A 13711-nucleotide genomic window follows, 5' to 3' on the forward strand; every position below is an offset into this window, starting at 1 on the left:
AGGACTGTTTTGGTTGCAATCCGCGGCACTCTCATAGCACAGGGGTAGGTCGAGGATATTCTACACCTCGTTTTGTTGCCCTTCATGGCAAACCATCATGGGCTTACATTTCAGTAAGATAATGCCCGCCTGCCCACAGCAAGAGTTTCTGCTGCTTGTCTTCATGCCTGCCAAACCATACCTTGTCCAGCAGTGTCGCCGGATCTCTGTCCAACTGAGAAATTATGGAGCATTGTGGGCACGGCCCTCCAAACAGCTCGGGATTTTAACCATCTAATTCGCCAATTGGACGGAATTTGGCACGATATCCCTCAAGAGGACATCCAACAATATAAATCGAAGCCAAGCCGAATAACTGCTTGCTTAAGGGCCAGAAGTTGACCAACGGTTATTAACTTTCTCAATTTGTGAAGCCCTTTCTCTTGAATAAATCATGCAATTTCTCTGAAATGTTAGTTATTTCTTTGCTGTAAATGAACATCTACCGGTTGCCGTCGGTTCTGACAATTACTTTTTGAAAAAAAGAGCGTATGTAACTGTACGATTCCGTTGTAACGCCCTGAATATATTTCCCTTCTCTTACAGAATTTGACCTACTAATGAGGCAATAACGCTGTCTGACTACTATTAACGCAGTATGAGGTATTAAGAGAACTTCATAACGTAAGGGAAAGGCGTTAAAATACCTAAGAGTAGGCAAAATTATAAGCAAAACCTTCAGTCGTCTGATACATCCTGTAAGTATAAATGCCTCTTCTTGTAGTGAAAAGACGTGTCCATTGCACATGTGACTGCATAATACGTGGCAACAATTAGAATGACTCACTGAAATACGAACTCTCAATGTATTCATGACTACGGCATGCGTCTTTAATTTCTCTGCAACTCGCGATTTATCTTGATCGACATAAAATTTGCAAGTAAGGAAGAACATACTTTTTTGATGGAGGCAGTCTGTATAAGTATTAATTCTGCTGAAGACAATCAATTGCAAGAAGTTGTGCTAACACACGCATGTGAATTCGAGCATGAAATCTCGTAAAACTGAAAAATAATTTCAAGAGGAAAACAATTCGTGATATACTTGAAATTAACTTCAATTGTTTGTTCAGAGTATAGACGAAAATGTATGGACACCAGATGCTAAAAGGCCTCTACTTGACCATGTGGATTTCGAATACTATAAATTAACAAAGAGCAGAAAATTCATTTCTAGCAGAACAAAATTTTCTGTATACAGCGGGGTGTACGCTGATATGAAACTTCAGGGGAGATTGAAACTGGCTGCCGGAACGAGACTCGAAATTGACTCTCGGTCCGACACACAGTTTTAATCATCTTTATAATATTTAGTGAGTAGGAAACCGATTAAAGTCGACCTTTCTCCATGAACGACCATTACGAAAGAAAGAAAAAAAAGGCCAAAACTTGCAGCCGTTGGTAGACAATGACAGCTGAAAAATCATGTACAAGGACAATGGAATTATGCCAATGCAAAGCAAACAACCAATCCTCTCTCCAAAACTCCTGAAAGCTGCAGTTTAGAAGGCTCATCTCAAATCATTCACAAGGCAAATTAAATTTCAGAAAATCGTAAGCGTACAGCACGATGTAAAAGACGTTTTGTCGGCTCTGTGCCTAGGTAGTAAGTGTGTTGATTGGCTGTTCACCCATGCGACCTTATCGAAACTCTACGCCAAGTCACCTGATTGGTTGAAAAAACTCCGCGTTCGAAGTAGTGCTTGCCGATATTCAGCATAACCTAAGATTAGACTTTGCTAGCAGACGACAGCATTGACTATGCAGTCTTTGCATTCTACAAAGGACTCGTAATTCGGTGACAAACACATTTATTTCTTAAAAAAAAAAAAGAAAAAAATATCATCTTCGCATCACAAGCTGACGTAACTGGCATGTAACTAACCTCAAAATATTCAGACAAAGCATTTGCGGATGGAGATAGATGATCAGGTTATTATGAGAGCTCAGAAATAACTATTTTTCTTCTCTCTATAGGTTCTATTTGGAGAGATTTCTATCAAAGTGGGCACTATTTAGAAAAAAGTAACATACTGCCTGTGGATATTGACTGATTATACAGATGACATTGGAGTGCCTTTGTTATTCTGAATTACGATCCAAAGTTACTTCGGACATGCGTTCATGACCGAAGGAACTTTGCATCGTAATTTAGAATAACGCAAGCAATGCAATATCGTACTTATTCGCCGACACCAGGCAAGCGAGATTCAACTGAAATATCTGCCCTATACGAGAATATACATAACGGCTGTACCAGTACAGGCTGTAGGCAATGCAATATCGTACTTATTCGCCGACACCAGGCAAGCGACATTCAATTGAAATATCTGCCCTATACAGGAATATACATAACGGCTGTATTAGTACAGGCTGTAGACAGAAATATGATGTAACCACCTGCAATATTCGACAGCTGCGAAGAATTCGTTTTCAGTAACGAACGTAATATGAAACCAATTATTTTTCTTCCTTTACTAAAATCCTTTGGCATAATAATTTGTCCATTTGTCAACCTACATAGGAATTTCTTTGTTTAATGTCTCTACATCATCGTGTGACTAATAACTGCTCCCCATATCCCACCATCCATCTCCCCTCCGTTTTTTACAAATGCTGAAATTTAAAAAAAAATTTAAGAATGCTAAAGTTTTTTCCTTAAAGAAATACTTACATGTAACGAATATAACAGGTGGAAAAATCTATCGAATTTCAATATATAAATAGAGAAGAAAACAATACAATTTATGAACAGATGAAGAGAAGATTTCAGCCTATACATAAAACCTTGCTCTCCATTAATCACGAACTCTACGGAAGTGGCGTGGCTTGCGTGCGTCAACGATACAGATAACTGCACCATAGGTTTAACGACAACGGAGTGATATCAGTGGAGAGGTCAGACAAACATGTGGTTCCTGAGGTGGGCTCAAATGGTTCAAATGGCTCTGAGCACTATGCGACTTAACTTCTGAGGTCATCAGTCGCCTAACCAACCTAAGGACACCACACACATCCATGCCCGAGGCAGGATTCGAACCTGCGACCGTAGCGGTCGCTCGGTTCCAGACTGTAGCGCCTAGAACCGCACGGCCACTCCTCCTGAGGTGGGCTGTGGCCTTTTCAGTAGTTGCAGTAGCAGCAGTCTGCATGGTCTGTTGATATGGCGTTGCTTTGCCGGCGATGAAAATGGTTGAAAGCATAGGGAAACAACAATTGTTACTTTTCCCGAGGGTATGCAGCCCTACTGTATTGTTAAATGATGATGGTATCCTCTTGGGTAAAATAATTCGAAGATAAAATAGTCCCACATTCGGATCTCCGGGCGGGGACTACTCAGAATGACGTCGTCATTAACAAAACTAGCATTCTACGGGTCTGAGTGTGGAATGTTACATCCTTTAATCGATTAGACTGGTTAAAAAATTTTAGAAGTTGAACGGACAGGTTGAAGAAAGATATAGTCGGAATTAGTGAAGTCCGGCGGCAGGATGAACAGAAATTCTGGTCAGTGCGTACGGTGTTACAAATACAAAATCAAACAGGGATGATGCGGGAATAAGTCTAATGATGAATAATAATGCGGTTAAGCTACTATGAACACCATTTCCAAAGACATGGGTCAGGGTTCGTGCTTTAAGGAAACCACGCATAACTTAACATTTGATGCGTGGGAGAAGATCTGAACCCCCTCCTTCCGAATATGAAACCAGTGGTCTAAGTACAGCGTTTGTTTTTAAGTACGTTAAGTTGCATGGTCATTAATAACAGTACTGGCACATAAAACATTTGGACAAAAAATGTTAACAGAATCATGATCTAAACTGCAGGCAACAAGTGATAGTGAAAATATTACAACTAAGTATTTCAAATAACATTCTAAATGGCTGCATATAATAAGAAATATTTTAATCGTTATCTGGTGGTAGGGTGTTATTAACACCAAATTCCAGCTTATTCGACAAGGCAGGCGAAACAAATTTTTTTTCGACGCAGCTTGGACCATTAATTAGTGGCCTCTCTGCGGAGATACAGAGGAAGAGAGTAGAATGATTAATGAAGCCAAGTTCACAAGTCCACGATACTGGTTTGACGCGTCGCTCCTCTCTGCGCCGTGGACTATTCAACCTCACAAATGTGAACAAGGGGTTTTCGGTGGGTTGCTTTGGTTATTTCGCTGTCTACATAGCTCTCTTGGCTCATGTTTCATTACTCGAGTGCAACAACCTGCCTCTCCTCAATGAGGAGATTAGGTGGGCTGTTCAAAGGCTATACTTCTCCTGCACCAAACGGATCCTCGTCAGGCAGGGTTGACATAAGCTTCTGAAGACAGTAGTTGCGTGATATCGAGCTGCGAGGAGTCCCAGTGCTGGAAAAAGAAGTGGTAAGCTGGGGGAGCGACGCTCCCATTATCTGCGAACACCTCTTGTGCGAAAGAATCTGGTTTATGTCTCTCACTGTCTCTCACTTCCATTTCATAACAGATGGAACTAAATACTACTACCTATTAGCACATGCACTGGTGAGAAAATGGTTATGCATCGGTGCTTGGAAACGAGCATTTTGAAAATGACGAAGCTGATCCGCGTGCTATTGACTTGAACATCCGTGTAAAGTGCTGTAAGGATGGAGACAACATGAGTAGGTGACAAGATGTTGGACGTCCACATGTCATTCCAGAACTGTTGTGCTCTTGCTCCAACACTGTAGCCACAATCTCCAACCCTGGGATGTGGCGTTCATGTCTCCTTTTAAAACATTTTACAAACAAGCTTAGGAAAAATTTCTTCTCAATAGTACAGGAAGTACTATCACATAGTCTCAGGTAAGTGCACCCTTGAGTGCAGCATTATTTCGTATAGCCGTTCAAATGGCAGCAATCAATGGCTGTAGAAATTTGGGAACTTTTCCTCTAGATCCTAACGTGTTTAATGATGAAAACCATACTGCTGAGGTTACTGAAATTCCTTTGGATACGGACACTAATATGTGCCTTGTTCAAATACTGGTTCGTCTCATTGCGAAATGGCTGAGTCTTCAGCAAGTGCTGATCCCTCTGGACGTCAGACTGGTGCAATGGCTAGCGCACTGGACTCGCATTCAGGAGGACGACGATTCAATCCCGCGTCCGGCCATTCTGATTTAGGTTTTCCGTGATTTCCCTAAATCACTCCAGGCAAATGCCGGGATGGTTCCTTTGTAAGGGCGCGGCCGACTTCCTTCCCCGTCCTCCCCTAAGCCGTTGAGACAGATGACCTCGCTGTCTGGTCTCCTTCACCAAAAACAACGCCAAACTGCTATGTCTTATTCAAATGGGCCAACTGGTTGTGCAGGCTGCCTTCTGATTATAGGTGATACGCATGCTCCAAGAGAAGGTTCTCCTCAGCGTCCGACCACTGAAGAACGCCACACTGAGTATCCAACGGGTAGGTTCCATATAAGCCCATAGGACGTAATGTGTGAATCAAAGTGAAACTAGGAATGAAAAAGTAAAGAGAGCCATAATCACTTAAAGCCCTTTTAAAACTGTGTAGGCTGAACCTAAAAGAAACAAGATGAAGAGCTTTTAACAAAAAAAGTTCGAAGACAAAACAAACAAACGAAGCCAATATTCTACAATGTACGACAACACAAAATAAAGGTAAGCAGCTGAAAGTGGAACGCAACGCTAAGAGTTTCTGCTAAGAAGAAACTTTTTCAATAAAAACTGAAGAAGACAGTTCCACTGATAAGAAAAGTGACAGACTGCTTTTACTGCAGGAAAGCGTTTTCTGTATCTAAAGAAAATGAAGGATGTATAAGATGTCGGTGATGTAATCATTGGGCTCAAGAACAGTGAGCTGAATGTCATGAAGACGATGACAACTCCATGTGCGAATTTCGTACATAACTTAATATAGTTTCTGAATTTGTAAGCTGAGTGAATTGGACTGAAATAGTAACCCATTACCTTTTTGTGCAAAGACTGTATTTCAACACGTTTCTTTTTAATTTTTTATTACTGGTCTCCTAATAATAATCAGTTGTGAAATAAACACTTTCAGCCTACCCATGTTTTTAAAGTAAACAGTTTATTTGAGATTAGTGGCAAGGGACTAGCTGCTTTATCCCGTTAGGTAGGAAAAAGTGGCCGCTAGGCAAGCATTAAGAAAAACGTTTATATATCCCATAAAATATACTTTTACCTGAGCTATAAATATTTGGTAGATACCATACGATACGTAGAACCGAGATGTATATGGCACAAGCTCCTGTTAATAGCCATGGTTTCATGAAAATCCAATTTCACTTAGAGTGGCAACTTTACCCCACCTTTCCCCAGCGGGTGACGCAGTTAAAAGTGGGCCGTTCGTATTCTGAATGCGAATGCAGTAGTTCCACTTCTGAAACAGGCTTCAGCCACAAAAATGTACATTTTTATGTAATCGATTGTTAGCATTCTTCTGTCAGCATTTCAGTTTATTTCATCAGTGAAGTTAGACGTTTCTCTGACGGTAGACAGTCTGCAAAATGAGTTCCTCGATAGAAGAAAGAATTGAAACTGTGGAAGCATAACGTGAAAACAGTCTCGATTAAGAAAACTCGCGAAATTTTAGGGGACAAGTATCTAGGTACAGGGCGGCCAGCAAAGAGAGCAATACAGAGTCTGTATAAAAACTGGTGCACCTACGCAAATCCAAAATGTAAAACGACAAAAAATTCCTTCAATCCGCACATCAGAAGTTATTGAAGGCATTCGCCGGAGAACGATTCATAGCCCATGTGAACAAATAAACTCGCTCAGCAGGCGCACGTAAGTATGATAAGTTGCCAGCGGCTATTGAAAAGTCTTAATTTGAAGCCATGTCGTGTGACGGTTGTGCAGCAGTTACTGGAGGATGGCAGTCGGAACCGCGTAGATTACTGCACGTGGCTTTTGAATAACACCAACAATGGTTTGTTACACCGTTTCCATAACATCATGAGTGATAAAGCATGGTTTCATCTTTCCGGTCATGTGAGTTCACAGAACACGAGGTTATGGGCAACGGAGAACTCTAGCTATTTGCGTCAGCAACTACTCGATGATGAAAACATCGGCGTTTAGTGCGGTGTACCTGGAAGGCGCTTGATTGGACCGACATTTTTTGACACTGCCCTCAACACGGTTGCATACATGAAAATTTTTGATACGTTTTGTGCTCAACTCACTGAATATGAAAGACAATACTGCAATACTGCTTCTTCCAGCAAGATGGGGCACAATGCCACACATCTAAGATATCCCTGGAACGCGTCCATGATGGCTTCACGGAGGAACGAACTGTCAGCAAACATTTATGGCTACCGCTTTCGCCTGATCTAACAGCATGGATGTGGTGTCACCGCCAGACACCACACTTGCTAGGTGGTAGCTTAAATCGGCCGCGGTCCATATTAGTACATGTCGGACCCGCGTGTCGCCACTGTCAGGATCGCAGACCGAGCGCCACCACAAGGCAGGTCTAGAGAGACGTACTAGCACTCGCCCCAGTTGTACGACGACGTTGCTAGCGACTACACTGACGAAGCCTTTCTCTCATTTGCCGAGAGACAGTTAGAATAGCCTTCAGCTAAGTTAATGGCTACGACCTAGCAAGGCGCCATTAGCCATTTGTAACGTTGCATGTACCTCAAGATAGAGTCTCACTTGTATCATCCAGAATGCTGTATACCAAAGGACAATATAAAAGTTAAGTGTTCTAGTAGCTACGTTCTTTTCTTTATCACATTCATTACGAATCCTGTTCCAGACTTAACGCCAGACGGCGTGAGTTGACGCGTGCCCTTTCGGCTACTTCACTGTGGACTGGCTGCCTTAACAGTCCACTACAATGGAAATACACACACACAATACAGGAAACGAAAAACAGCCTAGGCTGTGAAGTTGCCGCCATCGCTATCCGAATTTTGCGTCCGCTGTGCCTGAATACGCTTAGACGTGCATAGCTGTGTATTGATGTTGCAGGTGTCACTTTCAACGTCTTTTGTACATGTATTTTTCATTGTAAATATACGATGAGCCCATTTCAACTCTACGTTTCTGTAATTTCACTGCATTTCCTTTATACTTACACGGCCAACTTTTATCTGTGCCACTGCCAATCGGGACGTTACGAGCATTAGAATATAAATGTGTTTCTGGCCCGGTTTCAGCATGGTTTGTGCAGAGTACATCTGTCTGTTGTTTATCTTTCGTATTTATTTTACATTTGGAACAGCAGCTGTTACGCACGTCTGTGCGGTCTTCAGCGTAAACAAATGAATCATTTAAAAGCCGAGCTACTGCCTCGAATGTAGCAGTCGTGACCACGGGGGAATTTACGTTGAGCGAATCATCTTGAAGATGAGAGATGTTATAAATTGCAATTACAATAAAAATTTATCTGCCGCCATTAACCCATCCAATTCGATCGTCTGACAACATTTCACGCAACAGCTAGAAGCTTCAATTTCCTACTGTTTTCAAGCAATAGACAGGAACTGAGGGCAGTAACTCGAATTCGGATGGATCACTTTAAGTGCCCCGAATGTCGTACTATTTATCTTGCACTCTAGTTTTACTTGTCACAAAAGTTCTGTGGTCGTTACATGACTTCCATTTTACGTGCATTCCACATCACTATGCTACTGTTAACCCTCATGTCAGTAATTAGCAAGGCTTTAGTTCCCATGTCTATGCTGCCTTCGGAAAAACATCCATTCGGCTGTTGCTCGCATTTGTGTTAATGCCTATTCTTTTCAGACTACAGAGTCGCTTGCTGGTGCAGATCCTCAAAATAACAATTTGTTGTGCCATATCTACGTCCGCATTTGTGTATTATTACCCCTGGTACTGTATGTTAAGCACTAATTTTGACACTTCTCAACTGTGCATCATAACGTTACTGGTGGACGGAAATTTTGTGCTTTAGAAAGAAATTATCTTGAATAAAATTTATCAAGGACATCGTGAGGTTCCGGTAGAGTGTGATTTCTTGCCCCTAAAAGTTTCTGTCTGGAATCAACGTCACATTTTTTCCATACAATATCGTTTTAATGGAAGATTGTCAGCGATAACAATCACTTCATTTTTATCCATATTCTTCAGCTGCGAAGGTTAGAGTATTCAATACACCGGTGTTTGAATAAAAACGCCTTCAGTCATAGTTTTTTCGTGATTTATTCAATTACACGATGCATTTTGATCCCTTTGGGTCCGTCTTCTGGTGCAAATCGTCTAACAGATAACACTTGCTCTTGAGCGAGAAGAAATACGTTTTCCTGTTAAGGAAAAATTAGTTAGGTTTCGTATTTTGTGAATCGAGTGCGGATATATGAGAGAAACAGTGTAAAAAATGGGAAAAACTTACAGAATAGATGAGGCAGACCATTTTTAACCGTTTGAGATAATCATAGATTCGTTTATTCATACCGCCGTCGTTCATCACGTCCCTCCTGGTGCACGTTTGTTTACAACTGTTTGAAAATGCTTCACAGATGTAATTTAACCTCACATGATCAAAGATGATGTTTATTGTTACTGAAGACGTTTTTATTCAAACTACCTCTGTATTCAACACAGTCACGTTCACAGCTGCAAAACATGGATATAATTAAATTGGATTTGCCCAGCCAGGCACTGAAAGCAGTATGCTCATACAGAAACTACAAAATAAAACTTACGAAAACTGTTCCTAATGTTAAATTCACTAAGGATTGCCTAACGTCCTAATTATATCAATGTGAAGCAAGTCCACTGCATTCCACATTGTCAAAAGGAAATGTGAGATAATGTGGATTAAATGAGAAGTAAAATCTCAGTATAAGAAAAAAGGACAAATCATGTAGTGCTGTTAACACACGTATTTACAACTAGCTACTATACTACACCCGTTGGTACTGAAATCATATGAAGATTATATTTAAAGTATTGTAAACAAAATGCAAACTGAAATCACACACCAGCACCAGAAAATCTAGAAGCCATGCATTTAAAACTTTATCAGCAACAGCGCAACAAGCCATCCAATGAAGCACAGTTTTATAAAAGAGTCATTAATCAAACTGACTTCTTCAATAAGAAAGAACAGCGTTTATTCAAGATAGGATTAAAATACAATGTAAAACCCAGATGAAGCAACAATATGCTAGCCTAAAAAAGTCATTATGTACACTAAAAAAGGAGATGACTTAACTGACATAATTAATATTGAACCGACTGACCTAGCACACAAAATAATTAAAATCATTTAGAGGGACACAAATACCCACAGAGAAACCTGCTAACGAATTTTTAGAAGAGAAAAACTTGTATACAGCATAAATATGAGACTCAGGAATTGTCTTAATAACGCTCTTAATAACGCCATAAATGTGTAGTCTGACAAAAGCAGTTCTGTAATAATTATGAAGAGAGATGAGTACACCATTAATGCACTGGCCTTCTTTTCTGATAACTACACAATTGAGATTAAACGAGATCGAACTGTAATTTTCCAAAACAAAATCAGAACAATGATTAATAAATGTAATTTCCTGTTCATAGAATAACCAGTAAGGACATGAATTGCACTGCCCTGAGACTAAGAGCTCAACCTAAGACCCATAAAGTTCATGTTCCAGTGAGGTCTGCTGTTGACTCTACAAAACACTTTCTCATAAACATTCTCAGTTACTGAATAAAATTATGAAGCAGTACAACAATTTTGATGTATCACACTGTTAATAACACAAATGAATCAACTTGCTTGTTTTCGTGTATCTAACCTGTTTACAGATTTACCAACTGAAGAAACAATAGACATAATCTTTAAAAACGTAGTAAAACATAAAAAGTTTTCAGATTCAGAAATATCAGAGGTCACTGACATGTTGCAACGAGTATTGTCACATGCTTACTTTACTTTAATGGGAAGGTTTGTTTACCAACAGAAAGAGGGTCTTGCATGGGCAGCAGCATACGAACTTCCCCGGTTTTTCAGTTGAAAAAATGCGGTCTCTATTCCTGCTTCCATCCCTACAGTTTCATGAAGTTCTGATAGGTGCTGACCTCTTTCGTAGTCTTCAAAATGCCGTCTGTAACTGGGGTACGTTCGAAGCAGCAATGTCACCTCCCACGTGGCGACCGACCGCACACAACTGCGATCCCTGCAGTGTTGTAAGGTGCGGACACTCATTTGAGGTGATCGTCAGATCAAAATCAAACACCTCACTGCACAGCTGACGTCTCTGTTGGTAGCACTGACACACTCATGTGTCAGCACAACATGGGCTCACACCTCTGAGTGCCCAAACTGCACCAATGGATTCCTCAACGCCTAGCAGAAGACCTATAAAGAGCAATGAAGGGCCACCTACTTGTGCTTTACGAGGCTGATTTTTTTCCGAGCATCGTCACAGGCGATGAAACATTGAGTCATCACTTCGAACTGGAAACAAAATGCCTATTTATGGAGTGGCGCCACACCACTTCTCCTCCAAAGAAAAAGTCCAAATACGCACCCTCTGCCGATAAAGTCATGGAAATGGCCTTGTGGGACTCTGAAGTGGTTGTTCTGTTTGATATTCTCTGCATGGTGCAATGATCAACCCTGCAGTGTATTGTGTTATCCTCAGGAAACTGAAGAAACGACTTTAGCGTAGTCGTCACCACAAAAATGCTGTCAAACCACTCCTTCTCCATGACAACACAAGGACTCACACTAGTCTGCGCACCCGTAAAGAGCTCACAAAACTTCCTTGGACAGCTCTTCCTCTTACGTAGTAGAGTCCATATATCGCATTTTCCGACTTCCATCTGTTTTGTCCAACGAAGGATGCATTTCGCGGCGAGCAGTATGTGAATGATTGGGAGGTTATTGATGCATATAGACACTGGCTGCGACGTTGACCAGTAAAGTGGTACATTGACAGCGTACATGCCCTCGTAGCAAGGTGGCGTAAGGTTTCGTGTTGGACGAATGTGTCGGCCAGAGTGGCCGAGCGGCTCTAGCCGCTTCAGTCTGGAACCGCGTGACCGCTACGGTCGCAGGTTCTAATCCTGCCTCTGGCATGGATGTGTGTGATGTCCTTCGGTTAGTTAGGTTTAAGTAGTTCTAGGTTCTAGGTGACTGATGACCTCAGCTGTTAAGTCCCATAGTGTTTAGAGCCATTTGAACCTTTTTGAACGAATGTGTTGTTTTGGAACCCTGCTTTCAAAAAAAAAAAAATGTGTTGCACTACTTACTGAAAGCCCCTGGCATATTTCTCAATCATCTGGAAAATAATTTACTTAAAGAACACAGTAGGCTCAAAAGTAAAGCAGTATATTAATGGAGATATGTTGATGATACATTGCTACTATGTGATGGCACAGAACAGGAGATTGAGGAGCTACTTACAGTATTCAATTCTTTCCACAAAAGCATAAAACTCACACTAGGGCATGAGGACAACAAAAGAATAAATTGCCCGGATCTTGGAAACATCAGCCTCCAACAGAAACATGTTCGTCACACACAGCAAGAATACGTTCACAGATATAACAAATGACAACTCATCCTACCATCATTATACACATCACCACCCTGACTTTAGGTTCATGCTGCACAGAGCACACTCGCTTGATATGGAAGGAAACAGCCTTACGACAGAAGTGGAGACAAAAAGTGTTGCCATATACAGTGGCTACACGGCGAAAACCGCTGATAATTTAGATACACAAGAACACAAAAATAAAGTGACAAATTGTCACACTCTGAGAGAAAAAGTAATATTTGTCAGCATCCCATACATAGGCCCCGTATCACAAATGCGGTTAATCTTTTCGAGAAAACCAATGTAACAGTTGTGTTGTCCACTAAAAATAAGTTAATACACTTACTAGTCCACAACGTGAAAACAGATTACAAAAAATTCAACAACAGTGTAGAGCATAAAATATCATGTCCCACTTGTCCCTCCTACTTCGTACGCAAAATAGGACAGAAATTTTCAACAGCGCTTCCAAGAACACGCAAGTGCTTCAAGACACAACCATTTTGAAAAATTAGTTATTCCAGAGCATATGTTAGAAACCAAACATGTGATCAGCAAGACAGAAAACAATTTGGTAGTACTACACAACGAGGTCAATGGTAATTAGCAATCCTAGTCATACTATTGGACAACAAAATTAAACAAGCTTACTTCTATGGTGGAAGGGCTGTGGTCACAAACCCAGAGAACCACATATCAATTATATACGTTTATTCAGCAATAAATTATGTACAAATAACGGTCTGAATATTTAAAAAAAATTTCAAATAACAACGACAATGATGTTGACAAGCAACGAATGGCGTAGTCTCCAAATAAACAGCTCCTACGGGTTTGCTGACCGCTGCCTTCAAATAATACATTGAGACATGGTAGATACAGGCAAAATTCAAAACACATATATTAAAAAATTACAAAACTTACAATGGCAAATAAGCATTAAACATAATTAAAAGGAAACCTGCTTGGCACTTATATAGCCACTCTTGTTGTGAAAATAAAATTAGGTGAGTTTAAGAACCAGTAATAAAACTTAATATTCACTGAAAAGGGTACGCCCAGGAGTGCAAACATTTTAATAGAAAATGCACTTTGCTTTAAGGTAGAATTGTAACGCCTACAACTTAGGTAAACTCAGTCTCGGGACAGAGCTGAA

The 13711-nt window shown here is 40.7% G+C and overlaps 1 protein-coding gene across 1 annotated transcript in view; it reads left to right on the forward strand.

Annotated features, from left to right (window-relative positions):
* The window catches only part of LOC126252164 (uncharacterized), a 193808-nt gene that overhangs the window by 101366 nt on the left and 78731 nt on the right, over positions 1-13711 (forward strand). The window lies entirely within an intron of this gene.

Source organism: Schistocerca nitens, chromosome 4 (assembly GCF_023898315.1).
Source record: "Schistocerca nitens isolate TAMUIC-IGC-003100 chromosome 4, iqSchNite1.1, whole genome shotgun sequence".
Lineage (NCBI taxonomy): Eukaryota > Metazoa > Arthropoda > Insecta > Orthoptera > Acrididae > Schistocerca > Schistocerca nitens.